Below are 18631 nucleotides of genomic sequence, written 5' to 3' on the forward strand. Positions count from 1 at the left end.
CATGCTCAAAGTCACAATGTAGACAGATTGAGGCTGGGGAATCAAACTGTGGACTAAAGGCTAAAGCTTGTTAATAGCTCGTTACTTTAATGTTCGGTTGTAGCTGCTATAAAATATCTATATGCATCTGCCATGTCTCCCTGAAGTTCAACTGGTTGAAGCTTCAGCCAGATAAAACAGTAGCTGAAACTTAAGCCTGCCAAGAAATGTGAAAAAAAAGGTTTTTGCAGGGAGTGCCAGTCCTACTTGTGCCCTAGGCATGAAGGATTTCACCCCAACACCTGCTTAATTACTTACTTGCTTACTTACCAAACAGGGAAAATCAAAAGGCCAAATGAAATACTATCACTACTGAACTGCAAATACAAACTGCACCATCATTGATGTTCTATGGGACAATGATCAGGTGGCAAGTCTAATTCAGCAAGTTGAACCCTAATCTATTTAAAATTTACTAGTAGGGTAGCCTCTCTATCCAATATAAATATATATGAAATATATATGTGTGTGTATATGTGAACACACACACACACACACACCATCTTATTTTCATCAGAGTAGAGCAGTTATGCACAATTTAAAAGTTAATTTGATAAAAGAAAATAACTAGTCAGTCGTTCATTCAAGCTCAGACTTCCAGAATCTTTCATCACTTTGTTTTTAAAGCTTTGACAATAGCCACTAGTCCACAGTGTTCTCATAGCATATTGACCTCATGGCTCAGACTTGTGCCTGTTAACAATTTCTGAGATGTCACAGGATACTGCAGCAGCTCAACTTGTGTCTTAACAGTTACTGAATAATATGACTCACTGTTACAGAAATAGATATAAGGATAAATGATGAAACCTCCATCTGCTCTGGGTATCTTGTGGCAGCCCTTTCCATTAATCCACAATGATCAAATGCAGGCAGCATAGTGAGTGTGAGCTTTGCTGACACCCGCTCCCCTTGTAGCTGATTTCCTGCTAAGTTAGAACTCATTAAATGCAGCAGTGAAAAAGTAACACACAGCAGTTATGTAAGCTTTAGAAACACTATATTGATTTTCTTGCACTGTAAAAAATGATGTAAGTTAGTGGTTATTGTCATGATATAACAATCTTCGCAGTATTTCCTCTGATGGTGTTTTATTCATTACTAGTGTAATTTGCAAAACAACTTAATACTAGATATGCCACTGATCATTTCAGTTTAGAGGATGATGTTTTAGATGGCTGATTGGGTATAGTTGTTACAGACATCATTCAGCCAGTGATCTTCTATTATTCAATCATATCCAGCTAAACATGATTGTAATGCATTAAGTCACGTATTAAAGTACATGGTTATACATCTGCTGATTTCTCTGGGAACCACTGACTTTCCAGTTACCCTTAAAACACAGCCACATTAAGCATGAACTTAATGATATTAACAGCTCCTTTTCTTAACTTATAACACAGGAAAATGCATTAATTGGTTTACGAACATAATCTATCAAGCAAAAGCAACTGATGGGTAATATTTACATACTCAAAATGACCCAAGTGATTTTCAACAAGTTTCCAACTAAATAGATTCAGCTTATCCATATCTGGAATATTTGTTGTAATGTTTCATGCCCACAGCATCCTGATTTTATCTGTTGTCCACCTTTGTGGCCCTTCAGACCTTGATGAGAGCAGAAATAGACAACCCCAAATGAAAACTTATGTATTGCTGGTGATGAATGTGCCACATTTACTTGTCTTCTGGACAAATGATGAATAAAAGGTAGATTTTTCTCATTGTGGCATGACTGCTGTCCTCCCATTAGAATGGTTTTCTGTCTGCATCTTGCTGTCTCAGTCATAAGCTCAGCAATGCATTATACTCCTTCTCCTTCTGTACAGTATGTAAACATACTGTGGGTTTCATACCTGACACTGGATTCATTCCTTAGCTCATTGAGTCTCTGTCCCATTGATGACTGTTGCTACCATCCTCAACCTGCACTAGAAGGCACAATGGTTATTGGAAGTCTCAAGACTTTCACTGGAAAAATATAACAGTGCCCCAGATTCAGCAAGCCCTGCACAATGTGCAGGAACAGTGCAGGAGCTCCAGGAGGCAATATGTCTGGCGTGCGATCCAGGAATAAGCTGCAGGGACATGCACGAACGCTCTTGCACTATCCTGCATGGATGCAGCTCCTGTATGCAAATGTATTCATTTACTTATTTATTATTTATTTATTTACATTTATTTACTGGGAAATTCTGACTGGACGCAGGTCCTTTTTTAGTGGATGCCCGGGGAGAAAAGCTCCACATCATGTACATGATAAATCGAGATACAAAGTTGCAGCAATAGTAAACAATATTACAGGTGAAACCATGCAAATGAGGTGAATTTGTGATCCAGGAATCTGGCAGCCGGCTGTGCAGGACTAGTGTAATCTATAGAAATATACTTGGTTAGTAACCGAGTACATTTCTGCAAACTACAAAACGGAGACATGACAGCTCCAAATAAAGGGTGTATATAATGTGTAAAGCATGCCAATGGCCAAATATATGGCCATTGGCATGGAAAGTTTAAAAAAATAACTTTTATTTTATTTTAGCCGATTTCAGCTGTTTAAGCATAGGGCAGCAACGTGCAAACGGGATCGGGTGAAAAATAAAAAAAAAAAAATAGCCTAAAATAAGCATTCTAACCAAAATCAATATTTTGCCATTATACTCAATGGCAGGCAGAAGACAACATGGCCAGTGAATAGTGGTTGCTAAAGGGGGAGACTCAGTGTGGGACCTGTAACTATGCATCAAACAGGCAATCCTATGCAAATGAGGGGAATGATACTGAATACCAGAATTCCCCTCAATGCTAGTCAGCACCCAACAGTGTAAGTGCAGGAATAGCTTGGTGCAAGCCTAGGAGATAGCTGATATCATGGGGGGTGTGTCAGGCATACACCGGTGGTGTAGAGTATGTGGGAAAAAACAGAGGGAAATATGTTTGCATATACCTCTCTTCCACCAAATAGCAGAATACCCTGAGGTAGAGGGTGCTATAGACTGCATGCACATATACTGTAAGCAGATTGGAGCCCTGTGGCTCAGGTTTGCCCTTAGGTTAGCAGAGCTAAGCAAGGGGGTGTGTCTGAGGCTGCCTAACACTCTTTATATTGCCTAAGCGGGTGTTTTAAAGGAAAAATAAAGTAAACCAGGAAATAGCAGGTCTGCACATTTGAGCACTGTGTTTGCGCGGCATGCCCCCGGCCTTAAACAGGAAGGCAATGGGAAGGGAAAACAGTAGCAGGAAGATAATCAAGGAGGACTAGCATAGCTGGCAGGTGAAATGTATCAGAATCAGCCAATTACAAAGGCAGCAGACTAGCCCAGCCCAGAACACTACTATAAACTATGCAAACATATTTCCCTCTGTTTTTTCCCACATACTCTACACCACCGGTGTATACAAGTGGGGAAAGTTTAACAAACAAAAACAACAAAATGATAGGAGCTGCAGTAGCTATCATAAACCAACATATGGAAGAGGCTGAGGGTGGTGAGGATGAGAATGCTGTCAACCAATCCACAGTGAGGACGGGAGAAGAGTGTACAGACCCAGGGTAACGTACCAGGGGCTACATGAGCTGCAGATAGTGGAGCGCTATAGGGTGGACAGGGACCTCCTGCTGCAAATTGTTGAGCTGTGCCGGCCACACCTGACATACAGAACTAACAGAGGGAAAACCATCCCAGTGGATACCAAAGTATGTGTAGGTCTAAGAATACTAGCCACTGGTACCTTCCAAAGACAAAATGGGGATATCATGGGGATCTCACAGGCATCAGCATCCAGGGTACTCCACCAGTTTCTGGATGCCAAGTGAGCACATGCAGTTGAGCACATATATTTCCTCAACACCCGTAAGGCATTTGCCAACAATATACCTCTCTTCCACCAAATAGCAGAATACCCTGAGGTAGAGGGTGCTATAGACTGCGTGCACATATGCATCAAAGCACCACCAAGTGAGTGGGGTAGGGTCTACATCAACCGCAAGGGCTTCCCCTCCATCAACTGCCAGGTCATGTGCGATGCCCAGGGCATTATAATGAATGTGTATGCTGGCTGCCCTGGAAGCTATCACAATTCCCACATCTGGCATCTGATGCAGCTGTACCAGAAATTTGCCAATGGGTGCATCCTTTACGGTCACTTAGTGGGGGATGCTGGTTATGCACTGGTGCCATGGCTGATGACACCCATCAGAAATGCACACACACCTGAAAAAGAACTCCATAATGAGGCACACACACAGACCAGGATTATAATAGAGCATGTGTTTGGGATGCTCAAGTCATGATTCCAATGCCTGGACACATCCGGAAGAGCCTTGCAGTACTCACCAGCTACATATACTCAAATTGTCATTGTATGTACCATGCTATACAATATGATTCTGCAGAAACAGCTGCAGCAGGAACAGGATGGGGCAGGCCCACACAGCCCCCCACCTGCACAGACACAGAGTGACTTGGAGGAGGAAAAACCTGAGCCTGCCCCAATAGGCAGAAGAAGGCATGTCAAGTATGTCCTGGCCTTGGCAAAGAGGCAACACATAGCACATACACTGACACAGTAGGGACCCAGGGAATGACACCTCTCTCTGACTCGCACATACAGTGAAAGGGATGCCAAACATGACACTACCTACATTCAACCATGTATAGGGAGTGTACTATGTGAATCTGACATAGGCAGCCCTCCAGCACCTCTTCAATACTAGCACATCCACAAGGTAAGTCACTCTTCTTACCAACTGCTGAATGGAGAAGTATGTCTTGTTACTTGTATCTATGGTATGGATGTGAGCATGCAAGAGAATCGGGTAGCTGAATGGGATGCCAGCAGATAGTAGACACCTATAGTGGCAGCATGAGATCTGTAACAAATACTAGTGTCACCATAGTAGCCAATACTACACATGGTGACAAAACCCACTGCAGGAAATGTGCTGGGCCACATGTGTGTCCATATGTGTTGCCTCTTTGCCAAGGTAAACTTCACCTTACTTAAGGCAGAGGTGGTAAGTTTCACAGCCCCCACACTAAAGGATAACACTGCTCAAGATGCAGAATCCTTTACAATTGCACTCTATGAGCACATACAAGGATGCATGGATCGTGCAATCCCTAGCAAGACTAAGACTCACTCCCCTAAGAGAAGGAAACCAGTCTGGTGGACCCCTGCCATAAACAGGTTATACAGCAGAAGGAGGAAACTAGTTCAGAAAAAAAGCAAATCCCAAGAAGGAAAGACATCCCTGATCAGTATCAGTAAGAAACTAAGGTCCCTCATAAAATCATCCAAGGCTAACTTCAAAAGAAAAATAGCCAAGGATTTGAAAGATAACCACAAAGCCTTTTTTAGCTATGTCAAGAATCTAAGTGGCAACTTGCAGATATGCTCTGAGCTATTGCAAAATAGCACAAAATATACTGAACCTACTGATATTGCCAACATCCTGGCAGATAGATTCAGTGCAAACTTCACCTCCCTCTCACCTTCAAAAGGGCCCACAGCAATACCGGAAAAGTGTAGTGTCCCAGAAATCACAGAAGCACAGGTAAAAACAGCCCTTTCAATAGCCAGAAACACAGCATCAATGGGGCCAGATGGTGTCCCAGGCTGTGTCTTGCACGAACTACAGAATGAACTAACCCTCCACCTAAACACACTGTTCAACCTCAGCCTCTACACAGGCTACATGCCCACAGAATGGTGCACAGCGATGGTTATTCCGCTCCACAAAGGAGGGGCAACAACTGACCCTGGTAACTATCGCCCCATAAGCCTGACTAGCCTGGTCTGCAAGGCTATGGAGCACATCATCATGGAACTCATTAACAAAGACATTGGGAACCTCCAAACACTTGACCCGACCCAGTTCTACTTTGTTAAGGACAGATCATGCCTACTAAACCTGGTTGACTTCTTAAAGACAGTCATCAAGGCCATAGATGAGGGAAAGGTGGTTCACACAGCCTACCTTTATCTTGCCAAGGTGTTTGACACCATTCCTCACTCGAGTATTATAGAAAAACTCACCAGCCTGAACATAAACCCCTACGTCATAAGATGGGTTGCCAACTGGCTTCCAGACAGAACTCACACGGTAAGAATAGCGGGCTCCAGGTCCGACTCTTAACCAGTCACAAGAGGTGTCCCACAAGGCTCAGTTCTGGTACCCCTACTGTTCGGCATATATTTCTCAGAAGTACAGGCAAACACAGGAGGACTATGGCTAACCAAGTTCACCGATGACTGCAAACTGGGAGCCATAATTGACTCTCCGGCTGACATGGACATCCTTCAAAAAGGCCTTACTAAGACAGACACCTGGTGTCAAAGTCATGGCCTCAAGCTAAATGCCAAAAAATGCATAGTCATCCCATTTGGGAAAAACAAAACATCCACGAATTACCACATAGGCGGCAGCCCCCTTAATACAGAAGAGGTAATAAGAGATCTGGGGACCCAGGTAGATAGTAACCTCTCTTTTGACAATCATATTGCCAAAGTAGTTAGGAAATCCTTCTATTTGACCCATCTAATTACTAAGGGGTTCACATCTAGAAATAAAGTTTATAGTGACCCTCTACTCGTCACTCATCAGACCCATCATAGAGTACAATGCCCCATTTGGGATGTACCTCACAAGACACTTCCAACAGCTGGAAAGACCGCAAAAGCACATCACCAAGAGGATTACTGGCCTCAGACATATGTCCTATGCAGCCCGACTGAAAAACTCCAGCTGTACTCAGTGGCATATCGCTTACTCAGAGGTGATTTCTGCCTGACTTCCAAAGCCATGTCCAACTCAGAATTGATGGACATGCTCCACCTAAAGAAATCCAAGTCACTGCGAACCACACGCTCTAGTGAGCTAAACCTCACCACAACAATAAATAGAACATGCTGGAGGGATAGATTCCTGTCACAGAGACTCCCCATGCTTTGGAACAAAATTCCTAACTACATTAGGCAAGAGCCCCTCACTAACACTCTTCAAGAGAAGCCTTGACGAGTGGATGGGTAACAGAAAATACACCCCTGGGATCACTTCATTGGCTCTGCTTGACAGAGGGTCAGTTAATTAATCAATGGGGCAGCGAAAGCCGGCACACTCTGGCTAGGCTTAAAAATGCCCTTGGGCAGATAGCCTAGTACCTACCTATGAACCTATGACACACACATGCCAGTCAGGGAGGTTCACATACCCAACAACAGTCTCAGCCAGCAGGACAGGTGTAGACAAAAACAAAGGCTGTGCTAAGGCCTCTGAATGATGGCTATGGGTAACCCCCCCCCAGGCCTACACAGACAGACTACATCAGGTCAGGCAGTGGGATGTTAGTTCTGAAGGGTAAGAAGTCAGAAACTGATATGTAGGTCAATCAAACCTAAGACCTGTAGTACACTGATATGCCTCTAGTCAGCATGATAGGTTACAATACAGAATGAAATGGAGTACCTGACATACCAGTACAGTCATAGCAAATGTGTACAAGTGTCAGGTGTGCCCCCCCCCCCCAATCCTATGTAGAAATGTAGAAACAGTCAGGTGCCCCCCCCACCAATCCTATGTAGAAATGTAGAAAGAGTCAGGTGTGTCCCCCCAATCCTATGAAGAAATGTAGAGACAGTCAGGTGTGCCCCCCAATCCTATGTAGATATGTAGAAACAGTCAGGCATGCCCCCACCAAACCTACATAGAAATGTAGTAGCAGTCTGATGTGCCCCCCAATCTGATGTAGACACGTTGTAACAGTCAGGTGTGCCCCCCCCCAATCCTATGTGCAAATGTAGTAACAGTCTGGTTTGCTCCCAGTCCTATGTAGAAATGTAGAAACAGGCAGGTGTGCCACCAATACTATGTAGAAATGTAGAAACAGTATGGTGTGCCCCCCAATCCTATGTAGAAATGTAGAAATAGTCAGGTGTGCCCCCAATCCTATGTAGACATGTAGAAACAGTCAGGTGCCCCCGCCAATCCTATGTAGAAATGTAGTAACAGTCTGATGTGCCCCCCTCCGATCCGATGTAGACACATTGTAACAGTCAGGTGTGCCCCCCCAATCCTATGTAGACATGTAGTAACAGTCAGGTGTGCCCCCCCAATCTGATGTAGAAATGTAGTAACATGTATGTGTAGGTATAATATTAGTGGAGCATAGATGAACTGAGGTGGCCAAGGTAGCAGGATCGATTTTAGCATTTGTACAATATGCAGGTATGCATGTGTTAGGTTGTTGTGTGTTTCATATTGTGTGAGAGTGGTCAGTATGTATGCATGGTGAGGTTTGACCTCATGGCCATTGCCCAGTACTGCCAATGACAGGACCAAGTCCTCACAACTGCAGTGCCAAACACAATGCTCCCCAGTATAACACATTCTAGCAGTAAGCCATTGTAAATGTTTGGAGGTAATTGGCATGACTGTTGGGCCAGATATACAAGCAGTACACATGGGAAAGTACCCCAGATAGACAGTGTATAATGTGTAACCATGAAATGGACACACCCTTGGAATTGTACATACAGGTTGGCATCACATTATCTGGGCTTGTAGGGAATACTGATGTCATCTGGCAAAACACTCACAGATCACAAAGGTCATAGGACTGATGTATTGAGAAACAGCTGATGTCCCTGCACAAGCCAGCATACGTGGAATGCCCCATGCATATCTGTGAGTCAGATGCAATTAGTGTCCATAGCACACATGCACCCAGCTCACCCAACCACCACCCACAGGTACCTCTCCGGTCTTATCCCTGCTGTTGGGAATGGGTACAATATGAACCCCACCTGTGTATGGCAATAGCAAAAGAATGCAGCATGCAGTGCAGGTGTCCCATGCAGGCGTGTCCCTAGCTGTAAGCAGCACCCTGCCAGCATCCACACTACCTGATCAATACTGACAAAAAGTATTGGCATGAGCACCTAGCACACCTTCCCTGTCACTCCTGGGGAATATACTATATGGCAGTCTCATAATTTAGGACTGACAGAATGTAACAGCCTGCTACAGCTGGCCTGCATCACTAGCAAATGCCCTACAGTCCTCTGCCAAAGGCCTGTGTCTCACCTGTACTGCCAATGTATGTTATGTCATGGACTCCTAAATAGCAGCATAACACAGTCCACAGAACCCATATGCAAGGCCATGTGGACAAACTACAGTAACATGTCCACCATGTCCCACTGCATGAACTGTGGACCAACACCAATACACTGCTGTGATGAGGTGATAACTATAGGGAAAGTATCAGAGAATGTTTGCATAATGTATGGAAGAGGATAGAATAATAGGGGGGGGTGAGAGCATGGGCAGCATGGAATGTGCGAAGTCCAAAACACAACCGTGTGCACATACTATCCCTGGCTGCAAACACAAAAATGGGTGGCTACAAACCTGCCTGTATACCACAATAGGGGTAATGTCCTGCCTCTGGGTAACCTGTGTGAATCTGTGCAGCTGTGAGGTATTGCCACAGCAAGATAAGGCCATACTGTCACGTTGATGGATATACAAGTATGGGATCCTCTGCCACCACTGTACCAAGGTGCTGAATAGGTTACACAGACCCAGCAGCAACTGTCTGCAGCTCCTCATCCAGAATGGCATTAGTTTGCAGGAATATGTAGGTGTTTGACCACAATACTGGACACAGCTGCATTCATCCTGTGTTACCCAGGACATCACTGCGAGAAAAGATGTCTACCTGAGAGTACTTGAGGACATAAAACATCACAGTGTATAACACTACACATGTCTGAATATCTCTGCTAACACCAGGACCATGTAGCAGAAGCAGCACAGACACAATTACCTACAGTACCCACTATCCCTTGCCCAGTTTGACCACATATTGCCAATTGATCTACAGATATCCTGCAGAAACAGTTTGCTAGCTGTAGGTGTAGAACACAAAAGTCTGCAATGGAGTACAATCTACTTGGAATGGATCCACACATTCAATACAGAAGGGCATACTGGGCATGCTCCCACACTTACAGAAATGAAGCCCATGTCTGGCAACAACAGTGGACCCTACATATCTGACAGTTGCAGATGTTGGTGCACACACTCCTCAATATGCACCAGTCATGCTTTGCACACACATTGGATAGGAATACACACATATATCCAAGGACAACACACTATAATATGCCAAAAGTACACATACATAGATGTGTGGAAGAGAGTGACAGTGACAAAGAGCCTTCCAGCTTGAGGCTCGCCTGTCCCACCTAGCATACAGCCAAATGGCTATAACCACATGATGTCTAAATGTCACTCACTGTAGAAATTAGCCACTGGTATCCCTCAGCATTATAGACTCTGTGGTGCTAGTGCTAACTGTGCAACATGACTGTACAAGGCAGTTGTCATATAGCAATTGCATACACATATCTGTGGAATATAAACCTGTGTGTGCCTGAGTGTGTTGTGTCTACCTCTAGATGAATGGGTTATAGCCCATGCACACACACTGCCCTCCCCATAGCCCTACTATGGCAAGCCTGCTGATGTCAGTCACTGTGAAATACACCTTTGGGGAAGAAATAGCCCAGTAATCTCTGTGGTGCATCCTAAAACTGTGTAATGCTATAGTGTGATATACTAGTTAGGGAGGAGTTCTACTCCCATATGTGGCAACTGTGTATGTGTGTTTGTCTGTGTAGGGAGCAATGCACAGTGCTTTTTGACATGCCTAACAGCCTAGTGTAATTACCCACTGTGCTGTTGTGTCCAGTAATTTGCAAGACATACTACTGCCAGGCCACCATAACTGTTGTGTATTTCTGACAAAGCAGTGAGATTCTAACTACTGGGTAGTATGTGGCCATGTGACCTCTGCACCACCAGGTATTATGTGTCAGGACAGACTGGCGTGTGTGAAGGTATAAACTGTGTGGGCATATGTAGTCCAGTATTTACGTGATATACCCATGTACATGGCTATTAACATCCACATTGTGAGGCGTGGTCCACATGTCTTACATGAATGGGATTGGTGTACACCTCTGGATTAACCACAGAGTGCCAGACTGTCCACATATATTGGTCATATCTCTGCTGTAGTCCACAGGATCATTACTGTGCTAGCAGTGGTACTGTACTATGATGTCCTTACGATGTCTGTCAGTAGCCAATGGTGCACATGTCAAAAGCAGATGTGACCTTCCACACACAACATGTCTGTTAAGACAACCCCTGTTACAGTAGCAACAGTCTACATATATACCTGCAGTACATACATGGCATCCCCTTGCACTAAGAGGTTGGGACTATTGGTGCAGTGTTAGGACTCCACTCCATGTTCTGGACATATGGTAAACATATATGTATATAAATATATATCCATATATTTATATAGATATATACACATATACATATCTACATACATAAATGGATATATGGGTGTACTTTCCTACAAGTTTTGCTTAAGCTCACTAGACCAAACCTACTGCACCACAATGGAGGACATTGAAAAATGGGCTATGTCCTCAACTGTGTTGCAATACTCACGGACCTTAGGGTTAGGGCATGGGTCAAGGTAAGGGGATAGCCCTACTAACTATCCCCTTACCCTAACCCGTGCCCTAACCCTAAGGTCAGTGACTATCGTACTACAGTGGAGGACATGGCCCGATTTGGAACGTCTTTCACTGTGGTGCGATAGTCATGGACCTTAGGGTTAGGGTGCGGGTCAAGGTAAGGGGATAGCCCTACTAACTATCCTCTTACCCTAACCCATTCCCTAACCCCAAGGTCAGTGACTGCTAGCCCATTCGGGCTAGCAGGTTCGTGAGAGTGCACTTTCGCGTTAGTGTGGGTGTAGTTTTGAATTTCGAAATAGTGAACTTTTGTTCTTCAAAAGTACACCCATATATATATATATGTACACATATATATATATATATATATATATATGTGCATATATATATATATATATATATATATATATATATACAAACACTCAAATATATACATATACACAGCAATATATGTCTACACATATACAGATACATATGTACATATAGTTATTATAGTTATGGATATCTACATATATATATATATATATATATCGACATAAATAGGTATATCTGCTTAGATATGTATGCACATATAGTTATAGATATCTACATATATATCAACATAAATAGATATATCTGTGCACATAGGATGTGCATACATATATATCTATATATACATATATATATAAATACATATATATATATATGTATATATATATATACACATATATATATATATATATATATATATATATATATATATATATATATATATATATATATATATATATACATATATATATATATATATATATATATATATATATATATATGTGTGTGTGTGTGTGGGTCTCTGTTATAATGTCGAAATCACAAAACGGTGAAAAGGGGTTTCACAAGCACAATTGAGCAAAATTACTTATCATCGAAACAACACTGCACCGAATCTCAAATCATTGAAATGTAGTGCAGGTAGTGAGACACTATTTAAAGAATCTTAAATGGCACGGATTGTATGTTGTACCTTTAAAAACATGGCGAATGGTAGAAAACTTACCTCCAGGAGTGCTAGGCCAAACATATCAAACGATTGTTTCCCAGAAAGGTAAAAAGATTTTGGTGTTAGATGGATGCACCTATCACCTACAGAAATCGACTAAATGTAAAAAGTACTGGTGTTGTACTCATGTAAGAATGAGTACAGCTTGTCCACAGTCTCCTAAGAAGCAAGCATTACTCCGTCGTCAGCAGCAGTTTGAAACAATATTTTCACATAAAAAGGATTATTCACATATGGAGTATGTTTCTGCAATTGCGAATCTGCTGAAAATGTAAATTTATGTTGTAAATTTGTGAAGGGACTCACAAGGGATCTGATTGTTTGGATTTCGTATTGTCATGTGGTTGCACTTGGGGTGTATCTTTTACATTCACTATGTTTAATTTCGATATTTTGTGATTCGGTGCAGTGCCATTTTGATGATAAGTAGTTTCGCCCAATTGTGCTTGTGAAACCCGTTTTCACTGTTTTGTGATTTCGACATTATAACAGAGACCCCCTATATATATATATATATATATATATATATATATATATATATATATATATATACAAAGAGATCTACAAATGGACATATATATGATGCACTATACAGATGTGTAGACATACATATGTATGAATATATATGTGTATGTACATATATACATATATCACCATATGTATATTTATATATACAAATCCTTGTCATGTGTAAACATCATGGTTGTGTGTACTTTCCCAGATGTATCTCACTGTATGTATCTGATATGTGTATATGTAGATATAACAACATATGTGATGCAACAGTAATATCAATAACAAGTACTACACAATTGTGGAAGTCAAAGCAATTGTTCAATACTATTCAATATGTGTAGTGACAGATATATTTTAAAAACAACAGCTGTCTTCCCAGCTGTCATGGTGTAGTGGTTAACTGTTGTGACTATAGCATACAGGATCCTGGGTTAAATGCCTACAAGGGCTGTTTATTTTGTTGCTGGGCAGAACAAGGGCTGTTGGATACAGAGTGGTTAAGGCAGTTTTGAGCAGCTTTAAGTGTGTTTGTGCAGGTTTGCACAAAGCTAAGCAGTGCTAAGCTATGATTAAACATAGGGTGCTTACACCATGTAGGCTTCACTTACCAGTGCGCAAATCTGCTTAGCTGTTAAATTGCAGCAATGCTGACACCTGCAAAGCATGGCTCAGCCCTGAAAACCAGTGTTCACATCCCAGTCTGATAACATAGCAGTGTAATGACATCTGTAATAAGTGTATGTAATGCCTTGTATGTCTATGTGCTGTCATTACAGTAGCAAGGGGTGTGAGTGTCATGTCTGCGACACACAAGTATATAAGACCTATACAGCACTGTTATCCATGTGAATGTGTTATATACAAAAGTAGTAACCCAGGTTACATGCTGTCACACTGGCGTGTAGTGTATCATGGCGGTACTACTGTTGCTAGTGCTTTCCCGGTCAAGAGTAGAGTGCTAAATGTAGTACTGACATCAAGCACACCTGCAGGCATAGCTGGACTCTGAGGCCTCACTGTCATGTTTGGTTTGTGAGCTGTGTCATAGTATATATCCCCTACTGGATAATGATCTGACATGTGGAATGTAACTGTAGACTACCGTCTGTACAGAAAATGTTATTGAGGGCTTACAACAGTAGTAATGGCACACATAGTGTTGTCAAACATCTATCTGTCAACACATTCATCCTACTTCATAGCTATTTTCCAAGCTGATGTTTGTCAGTCCCTGTACAGATGTACAGATGGCAGGTATCCAGATTGGATATGAACAGACAACCTATGCTTGACTGACACTAACATGTCTGCCCAGCTGTGTTATAACTGGCACATATAGGAGACAACACCCTGTATGCACCACATGCCACAGGTAACTTCACTACACTACCACAGTCAACAGAACATGCTTGGGTAATGGTCTCAATCACAATACCATGTATTGTAATACATGTTGCATACATGTCAATTGGATCACCTCAGTGGCCATTTGCAGGAGGCACCCAGAGGACTGGCTGATGTATGTCACTCTCACCCTGAGGGTCACCACAGTGGTGCCTGTCAATAGATTGCCTGCTGGCACATAGCAAGTGTCATGATACCACTGTACACACATCCCCTACACTACCCATCTCTCCATAAACAATAGCCAGGTATACACCTATGACCACCTGCAGTGATGTGTACATGTGCATTACTGATGATAGCAGTGTCTGTGTGTTATTACACCTGTAGTTGGGAAGACCATGAGGGCCTTCACAACCCCTACAACACCCATTGCCATAGTAAAATGTGGCTGCTGCTGTATCAGACATTACATGTACCCTGTTACGCTCCTCTCCCTTACGGCTACCTGAGCCGGGTAGTACCAGCACAACAGTGTTGTGCAAATGGGTTGATAGGCACGGGATACCCATTGAGTTCTGGCAAGTGTGAGTATGTGTGCATGTCTGTATATCTGTAGGGTACAGCGTTCCAAGGCTACATACTCCTATTACAATACACGTTGCCACATAGTAGTATGGATAGTGTTGTTGCCACCCATAGGTGAGGCATGACAATGCAACACCCTACTATACCTGTGGCATGTGCATTAGATGCATATCCCTGTAGTACCACTGTTGGGATATACAATGGGTTGTATCGCAGTAGTGGGCAATGTGTGACGGTGGGTATGTCAAAGTGTCAGCATGGGTTCCAGTGAGTACAATATCCACTGTGGGATGTGGGTACTATGTACACTGTCATTACACCATGGAATACACGGTATATGTCCCATGTACCACAGCATGGTAACCATTGTTGCCATCAACCATGCAGGTGACTGATACCACAATCCAGACCAGTTATGCATGTGCTGTGTGCAGCCTACCTGTAACACATTGGACACACTGACAAGTTAGTTAGCACAAATAGGCCCAGGTCACACAGATGTGTATCTGCCTGTTATGTATCTGTTAATGTGTATATGATGGTATGTCACACTATGTATTGTCCATATACAACCATTACATCCCCCATTACCATACTGTACATGTCTGGGGATGTTCTGCATGTAACCTGGAACACACCTCACCCTAATTGCTGTGTGGTGTGTGCAATGAAAGCCACACACTTCAGTAGCACTACATACCTAGGTAGGGGTCTAGTCCCAGTGTTGCCAAGCAAGAGTGTGCATGTATGTGGATGGGTCTACATCAGGTTGCTGATCATACATGTCCCAGTGGGTCACCTGTCCATGTGGCACAGGCAATAACTGTTATACAAACCTGTGACATATTTTCAACTGTACCCTGGATATGTCACAGCCATGGTGTCACCACAGTGCCATACCCCTTGTGGAATATGACTGCAGACCATCCTCCTGCTGACACACGTACACCTATGACACAAATGGATAACATAATGGAGACCACAATCACCCAGTGTTACCAACAGCTATAATGCATCATTGCTGGACAGCTACATTACCAAACATGTATGCATTAAACCTTACTCCTGACAACATGTTACACTGCAGTACATTGGTACACTGTAGTACAGTCGCGGTGTGCATCAGAACCATATTAGCCTGTCTCTGCATCAATGTTATGGATGATAGGGATGTGGCACAGGTATCATCATATGCACAGGGTGTGTTGTTGGTTTGCCAGAAACTAATGGTGGGCCATACGTTTGACACCATGTGTGTGGGTGAGGGGTGTAATTAGTTGAACTGGGCATGGTGATGTGGTGTGTGTAGGTATGGGGTTGCCCTAGGTGTGTCCATATAGTGTGTGGGTATGCATGCACACAGTTCTGCCATGTGGCTGCCCTATACAGGTGTTTTTTGGACAGCTGCAGACCATACCTAGCAGGGTATGCATTTCACCACCTCCAGCCATGGACACGTGGACTGTGCCTGCCAGGGGTTCCATATGCATGTCCAGGTACAGGCTTCGATGTGCTACTCTCCCCTGATGATGACAGATGTCCGCTGGAACCAGGTCCCTTCTGGGACTGGCCAGGGCCACATGCATATGGCCTGCTGTGGTGTGGTGTGGACAGTGCCCCCCCCTGCAGTGCTGGGGCTGGAAATGCCACTACAGGAGCACCTTAGTGTCCTAGCATGTCCACATTGACTGCCAGCTGTTGGTGTTGCTGGCTTGCGTCCAAGTAGATGTTGTCACACTCCCACCACATATTCAAGCAAGGACAAGCCACAGTCGATGAGGCCCACCATCTCACCCAACTGTCTATCCATGACCTCGCTATAATTACAGAGGGCACCAGACAGTCCATGGAAGCTGTCACTTGCAGATGTGAGAGCAGCCCTCTGCAGCCTTAGGCCCTGTCTGGTGTACAGTTCCATACATGCCTGAGCCCCCATGACAGTCTGAAACATGCACCTGGTGGTACCAGTTGTGCTGCTTCTGCTAGGGGCATGATGACCAGCAGCTCTACCACAAGCACCCCAGTACATCTGCCTATGTGGTGCCCTGCCGGACATCTGGCTATGCCTGCTGTGAACAGACATAGTAGGCATAGATGCCTCATGCTCCTGTGCACTGCCATCAACTGCCAACTGTCCCTCTGCTATGGCCACTGGTGATGGGGTATGTATAGGCGCTGCAACTGTGTGCAGGGTTGGGGTGGCTAAGAGGGGGATGTCAAAAGATGGTGCAGTTTCAGCCCCTGACAACCCCGTCTGTGCCTCAACAGTACTATCATCATCTTCACTGTCTGTATGGACATCAACATCAGATTGCATGCAAGAGGGACCCTGACCCACCTCGCCACCTGTGGGGGAAAACAAGAAACTCATTTTAAGACCTGTACAGCATTGCATAACAGTATGCACACACACACACACACACACACACACACACACACACACACACACACATTCCACCTTAATACCTACCTGTCCCTGATTTTATAGAAAATCCCACGTTTATTCACATAAGTTTCCCATCCTGCATCACACTTGGTAACACACACTCATTAATACCACTCATTAATGTATCATTTCTCTAAATGCCTTGACAAGTGATCACGACACAAGACCTGTTACTCCATTACCTCCTTGATCTGAGTGGAGTAGGTTTTACATGGCCTTGCTGCTGTCATTCAGTGTTCACCCTGTATATGTCTGAACATTGTGAGCATGGCCCCTATATGTTAGGGGCTACTACATTCACGCCATAATGTCACGCACTGGAGTGTCATGTATGAGTATTGTTCAGTACATGCCGGATCTGCTGCTCAATCAACCTATCATGTGACAATTGTAATATATGGATACACTCCCTGGTGTTGTCTACTAATTCCCCAATGCATTTGCAGTGCTGCATACGTGAGTTGTTGTTCACCTCTCTGCTGATTGCAATATTAAGGCTATACCTGGTGTCTACTTTCCCTCCCAATGCATGTTCCATGCTACAGACCTTATACTATCAGCTGTCCTGTGGTTATATATCAGACAAGTATGCCTGGTGTCTCATGTGTCCGTCCATGTCCATGTACTGCACAATCTCAAAGGGAAGTACTGCCGTATGAACAACCCCACAATCACACATGTGTATACATGGACACCCACACAATCACGCACATATGCACACACACACATCCTACATGCATCACCCCCCTACACTCCACCAGATTGCACTTACAGACAAAATACCCCCTCCCCACACACACACACACACACACACATACACACACACACACACACATACATGTGAGGTTGAACAAAGATAGTACACACAGTCCTCCCTTTACCCATCTGTCAACATGCATTACATATGGTAATCAACAGCATGCACTGTAGCTATAGTCAATCCATGCTAGCAACAGTATACATGTGTGTGATGCCTGGGCTGTGTTAGTAGGTGATGCCCCTTTCCCTGGAAACACTGCACCCATGTACACAACATTGCTGTACACCTGTTCTGCACCCTACCATATATTGTGCACCAAATCTCACAGGTG

The sequence above is a fragment of the Protopterus annectens genome, chromosome 2.part1 (assembly GCF_019279795.1).
Source record: "Protopterus annectens isolate FY-2018-M chromosome 2.part1, PAN1.0, whole genome shotgun sequence".
Taxonomy (NCBI): domain Eukaryota; kingdom Metazoa; phylum Chordata; order Ceratodontiformes; family Protopteridae; genus Protopterus; species Protopterus annectens.